The sequence below is a fragment of the Notothenia coriiceps genome, unplaced genomic scaffold, assembly GCF_000735185.1.
Source record: "Notothenia coriiceps isolate Sejong01 unplaced genomic scaffold, NC01 NC01_scaffold00037246, whole genome shotgun sequence".
Lineage (NCBI taxonomy): Eukaryota > Metazoa > Chordata > Actinopteri > Perciformes > Nototheniidae > Notothenia > Notothenia coriiceps.
Window position 1 is genome coordinate 10,452,359 of NW_011369947.1, and position 7,244 is coordinate 10,459,602.

A 7,244-nucleotide genomic window follows, 5' to 3' on the forward strand; every position below is an offset into this window, starting at 1 on the left:
GACGTAATCAAAACGCGGCGACAAGCACGGCGCGCGACCATGCTCGCGGCTGGCTCACAGCCAACATGTCTGCCGCTTGGAGATATTTTAAAATATCAGAGAAAAGAGGCGCGGATTGCGATTTGTAAAACGTGTTCAGCTGACATTTCTCGAGGGGGTGTAACTGCAAAGACTTTCACCACTTCGGGATTACTCCACCACTTGAAATCAAAACACCCGGACAAATATGCAGAGTATGATCAACGTAACCCTGTTCTCTGACATTCGGTGATATTTTTTCGGAAGCCAAAAGGGCCTTTTTAACCATTTTCGGCCGATAATTTTCGGTGGCCGAATATTCGGTGCATCCCTACTAAAAATGCTAATTAATTAGATACATTTGATTCGTTTTTGTTATTGAGTCAGGATTATCTGCGTTGAATGTGGCGGGGGGGATTGTCGATGTTCTCTAAAACTGTTTCCGCGGCCCTGTAGCCAAACAACGATCCAACCAGGAGCTCATGGAACTTTTTCAGTTTCTGTAGTATCCACACTGTCAGCTAGTTCCTGAGCATACATCCTTTAGTTACACAGGGGTGCGTGACACATTTGACTTTTTAATCAGCGGGTTCATTTGCAGTGAGGAGAAGAAGAACACAGCTGAACTGACAACGATAAGAGCACCACCCACAGAAACTCAAACTTCATTAACTTGAGCACCGAGGACACCGATGTCAAGAGTCTCATTGACATTATTTGACTGATCTCTAAAGAGTGCAGGGCAAAAACAGCACAGTCATTATTACTGAGCACCGAAGAGAGGAGACTTACTTCATGAGAGTATGTTCATCATCAGGAAGTTCACAGGTCCGATCACAGTGTAGTCCCTAAGGACAGAGTGCCGTCTGATAACCAGGAGAAATGTGGAATATGCGCTCTGTAATGTGTTGAATTTGACCTCCTTGAATTTATTATCGTTTTTATTATTAAGCGTGTGTTTGCATAATCTGTTGCAGCAAATGTATTTACTGTAAGGAGGTCACTGCATCCAAAGAATGCCCTTGTTGTTAATGAAGCGTCTAGACCAGGGGTGTACACACTTTTTTCCCTGAGTGCCGCCCACATACAGAAAAATATACGAAGGGCTGTGCCGCTCACTAGAGTTGAGGTATATATGCCTTATCAGTTCAGTTATAAGTTTGCTAAATCAATCAAATAAATGATGCTTGATACTTGAAGATGCTTTAAGAAACACAACAGCCTGCATCACAACTCACCACAGGGTGTCATTTATTTTGTTAGCAGCTCATTCTTTAAAACAGAAGCTTCAGATTGCTTTTTAAAAAGAGGAAATATGAAGGGTGAACATTTTTCAATTGACCGAATTTATTTGAAAAGTGTGCTTATTAACTTTAAGACATGAATAATGTGTTATATATATATTTAAGAAGTACAACATATGACAAGCACAAGTTTCATTTGTGGGCCCTATTTCATTATACTTTTTGAATTAGCTGAGGGCCGTTTCAAAATGTGCTGTGGGCCGCATTTGGCCCCCGGGCCATAGTTTGGACTCCCCTGGTTTAGACTATGGTCTTCCTATAATAAAGCCAAAAACATTTGGTATTTCAGCTATTCATTTTTTGTGTACCACTTGACTCTATTTGATTTACTATATCAAATAACCTGAAGTGGAGAAATGTTATGCAACTGAATTTTAAGCGACATCATATGAGTCTCTTAATTATTTTAAACACTCTCATGGGGGGGTTTGTTTTTTTATTAATCTTTAAATACATTTTTATTGTTTTTTCTCTGACTTGGTTTTTAACAATATTAAGACCACATTAGAATCATCCCATAATATTGCAAAAATGCGTTTTATAAACCCATACATAAATAAAAGCATATATTGGGAAAGGGAATAAAATATATCTTAAATAGATCATGGTCACAGCTCTGTGATCAAATATGCAAATATGTGTTTTTAAAAAAAATCCCCATCCAATTTCATCATCTAACTCCACCATCTGCTCTCCTGCTTTAACAAGGTCTTTAGCCGTAATTGCTCATAATCATACATTATTATTCCTTATGCGATTTGGAAAACTAGCAGCAGTTGGCTTTGAAAAGAGGCAAGAAAAGTCAGTTCCTTCTCCATAGGAGCTGAGGGACAGACGTGATGAGAAATGTTTCTCAATGTTTTGAAGAATAGTCGTCATTGGACTTTAAGACGTGAACTGTTTTGGAAATGAACCTGGAGTTATCAATCAGACCTGCATCCACTGTGTGCCATCTGCTATCACAGGAGAGAAAGGAGATTTACACTTCATTATTCTTATTTACTACAATGTTTAACACACAACCGGAATGGAAATGACAAATTACATATTTTTAATGGGATGTTTGAAAGCTGTTTGAAAGCTTTCTGCAGGTTTTTAATCAATGATACGGTCCCAATCTTTCACTTGAGCCTTGAAGACTTTTGGACCATAACAAGGTTTTGGCAAATGGAAATCTGCAGCTTGTTAACAGGGAAAATGGTTGATGACAAAGGTGCTTCACTAGATCCGCTGGAGTCTAAAGCATCCTCAGGATTCCTTTTTCCAGTTGACTAATTATCAGGGTATGAGGGCAGGGAAAACATTTTCCTGCTGCACCAAATATTGCTTCATTTAAAAGACCCTCCCCTAATCTTTGCTTTTGAGCCATGCTAGCAGCAAGGCTTTATGATGGATATGTTCCAACACATATTGGATGGGTTTCTGTTGAATTTAGTACAAACCTTCATCTTCCCTTTAGGATGATTTGAAATAACTTGTGTTTTTCTCTGACTATTAATTGTGTCTACTAGCATCAGCCTCAGCTGTACATAGTGCTAACCAACTAATTGTATCACGCTAACAGACTACACTAAGATGGTGACCGTGCTAACATAACGTCTGCTTAACATCAACATTTTCATTTAGCTCTTAAGGCCTGGACACACCAAGCCGATTTTGGCCGTCGATGGATGTCAGGCCGACGATGAGCGTCCTGTCGCCCTACTCAGATTGGTGTGTCCCGCACCGTCGTGTCTTTTCAGCCGTGCCGACACCTTTTCGGGAAGTCGGCCAAAGGCTGTCGGCAAAATAAATCACTCCGATTGGCTGTTCAGCTTAGCGAATCAGTGCATGAGAAGCGAAACGGAAGTGAGGGACCCAAACAAACTATTAAGAAGGCAAATCTGAGATTTCATTTAACTCCAGCTCTCGACACAGGTTGGGGAAAGCCCCATGAGCTTCTCGCTGTAGAGTGAACATGGAAGGCACACGCTATTTGTTTGTTTAGATCGTGTAGTCTGTTCTTCTTCTCTGTCTTCCGGTTGTTGCCTCTTTTGAATGACGAATACACATTACCGCCGCCTGCTGGTAAGGAGAGTTATTGCCACTCACGCATGCGCAGTTCGTACGTGCTTCTTGNCTGGGAAAGGAAATTCAATATTTTGACTAATACAAGAAATTAAATCAAACCATGAAAGCATCTTAAAAGCTTCTTTCTGCCCCGACATCATCCAAACTAAAGATAGTGCTCCTCTTACCCTCTTTTTTTTCAGGTCAAACGATCAACCAGGGCTGCTCAATTAATCGTATTTTAATCGCAATTACGATTTTGGCTTGCAACGATTACGGAAACAACGTAATCGAAATAAAACGATTTTTTGAAATTATTATTTTTTTAAATTTTTTTTATTGGTTTTTCAGTTGAATTCTACTTAAAGAACATATTGTTCAAATGTTCTTTTTTCAATAAATGGATGTTCTCAAAGTAAATGGATTATCGTTTTTTTATTAATCGTGATATCAATTATTGACCCAAATAATCGAGATTATGATTTCTGCCATAGTCGAGCAGCCCTACGATCAACTCTGCACACTGGTACCAAAGTAAACAAAAATAGACTTGATGAAAGCTAATAGTCTACTTCATAGTGCAGTCTGTGGAGGTCAACCCCGATGCCTCATCTTGCCCCCCGGCAGAATTAAGAAACTCCTGAGCGAGCAGACAGCGCTGCATTGCTCATTCCCATCATTAAAATAAACTGCAGTGCTCTGTGGTGTGTGTGAACAGAGGAATGTTACACAAAAAGCCCTGTTTTCACCCCGCGGGCTAAGCTCTGGATTTTGTCGCTGTGCTGTTCCTCAGAGGCTCCTCAGCTGCTTCAGAGACGCAGTTTGTTTTTCCTCCACACTGAACTCACCCATGGGCAAACTCCACAACTTGTCTCGCGGCCTGTTGTCGTATGAAGTGATCAATTAATAACGAACATCAGGCCACATCCTGCCGGGGGGAGAAAACCACAAAACTGGATGAAAAGGGCAGCGGGTTTGCTGTCTCTGAAGGCTTTTTCACAGCTGCTGAAGAAACCCTTCCTTTGAGCGTTTACCTGCAATTTTAGATGCTACTTGTGAAACCCCATAATATGCAACGGAAGCTCGAGTAGCAATTTCTTTGAAACAAAATAAAAGGAAAAGAACATCAAGGCTGTGTTTGAAAATCTCACACTAACACAATACAAACCACTTACAGTAACGTTGGGTCGTGATTATTTTTTCCAAAGGTAACTGTTTAACTGTCTGCTTCCCAATCCGCCACTGCACAGTCAAAAGAGCAGCAATGCATTATGGGGCCCTCTAAGTATGTCCAGTAAACTCACATCTCTGACTCCGAAATGTCTGCTAATCTAGTTTACATCTGGGAACCTTTATTTACAGAAAACCCACAAAATATGCAATTTGAAAGAACAACAAACACACATTTTAAAGGTCCCCTATTATACTGTTTTTCATCAATATATTACAGGTCTCAGATATATACAAACATGTCTCTGAAGTGTTTGGCTCCAAACACCAAACAGATCATTGCAGCATTACCCATAATCCCCTCTGTTTCAGCCCTGTTTCCAAAGTGCTGATTCTCTGTCTGTTACTTTAGATGAAAACTGAAACAGAGGGGATTATGGGTAATGCTGCAATGATCTGTTTGGTGTTTGGANCGGGAGGTGCCGGGGAGACTCCCTAACCAATTTGTTCTGGTTACCACGAATCCTCGTCCCCCAAAGGACCGCTGGGGGACAGCTGTCCCTGCCCTCTAAAGTAACAGACAGAGAATCAGCACTTTTGAAACAGGGCTGAAACAGAGGGGATTATGGGTAATGCTGCAATGATCTGTTTGGTGTTTGGAGCCAAACACTTCAGAGACATGTTTTGTATATATCTGAGACCTATAATATATTGATGAAAAACAGTATGATAGGGGACCTTTCATGATATTGTTGTTTTGAGTAACTAATCAGGTTTGCCATGCTGCTTGCTGTCAGAGAAGCAGCAGGATCCCTCTCCAGTGAAGCTCCAGCTCCCTGACTGTTCCAGGATCAGCCCCTTGGACAGCGCTCAAGACAAACTCCAACTGTTTACCAACATAATTTGGGCTTTTGATCCACAACCAAAACTGAATTTGTTCTCGTTGTAGCGGAGCGGTCGGCTGCCAGCAGAGGTTTGTGTGACACTAAATCGTCCACTCAGAAACTCAGTGAAACACGACATCCTCCTGTCTCACGTAGGTAAGGAAGGAAAGAAGTGAAAGACGGGAAAGGAGACAACGCCGCCTCTTAACTGCCTCGCTGAATCATAAAATCCTCCGCGCTGGTTGAATTATCCCTCCTCTCTGCCATGTGTCTGGGGCTGTTTCTATTTCAACTCCCGCTGTGCACGGGGAACACGGGGAGGATAAAAGGCAGGATTTTCACTGCGTATTAGGTGGAAGTGTTTGACTCGGGGGATAGAGAGGGATCACGTTGAGAGAGAGGAGGCGAGTCAATCAGACCAGAGAGCGAGCAGCCGTGCCCGGAGCTACAGCATCTTGTTTGTCATCCTTCCCGTGGCCTCGCAGTCCGACAGCAATCACTCACCCACGAGTCAGACCGAGGAAGACTGGCATGTATAGAAATAAAGCTTTGAGCAGGGTGGGTGGGTGCTGCAGCCTCGGAGACTCTGCAGTCTGCTGGGTATTCTAGGCAGGAGAATATATAATGGTATTCACGGCACACAGAACCCAATATGGATTTCAGCATAGAAATTCAGCCATTAAATCCAAAGGGAGGAATTGGAAATGCATTCCAACAGGGCAGGTCTTGATTATGGGAGAGACTGCGATTGGTCGGCTCTGCTGTGAATGTGGATCTAGTTTACGAAGTTTTTTGTGTGCATTTTTCACCTAAGAATGCAGGGGGATAGTTGGTGTCTTACTTGCAGTAGGTGTCATTTATCATGCCGTAGATATGGATCTCTTTGCACATGTCCATGGCGAGGATGAGCGTGAACCAGCCGGTGCTGAGGTAGGAGCCGGACTGGATCCTGCAGACACACAGAGACACCTCTTTCATTATGATATTCATCTTTTGATACATAACACTTTACTGTCAGATCAAGTGTGAACATGCAGCAGCTCCATTTGCAACACGGGCACATTTTAAGACAAGATACAATGAAACACACTGTTACAAAAAGGGTAGATGAAAAAACTAGGAGTTAAATAAGATGGCTAGAGTCACAAAAAATGTATCCTTAGGTGCTTTTATTAACAGCCAAAATGCTGAAAAAACACAAAGTAACAAGGATCTACAGAAAGAAAACAAAACCTCAATATATACTGTACGTACAGGTCGAGGACATATAACTGGTACCTCTCTGCTCTACAGCCACAGTCAGACTAACCTCCAAACACTTATATATGTTAAGCCCCTCCCCATAGGGCAATCCACTATTTATACCCTTATTACTGTTATTCTTATCTACAAACATATTCAAAATGTAAGGCAAATTATTTAACGTAACATTACAATCACTGAAGACAACATATTCAAGAGCCTTTAAGCCACATTAAGTCTGGGATTTAACTCTGTATTTCATTTGAGGTTCAACTGGTGCATAGAATAATTCTTCAATCATAAAAAACACTTTAATTTAAATGAGTTTTCAGGTTTCCGTTTCTCTGACCTCTGAGCTCTTGTAAAGCAGATGATGTGAGAATTACAATTATTCTAACAGCTGTTCCTTTTGTAGGTAGTTCTGTATAAAGAGCCTAGCTCATCTCATATGTACATTTAAAACGAAATGCATCTGCAGCACAGCGTCAGGACAGGTGCATCACCATATGCCTGCCTTACTGTAAGCTTCACACAGCTTTTTAAACATGCATTATGGTGGACATTAATAGTTAAAGAT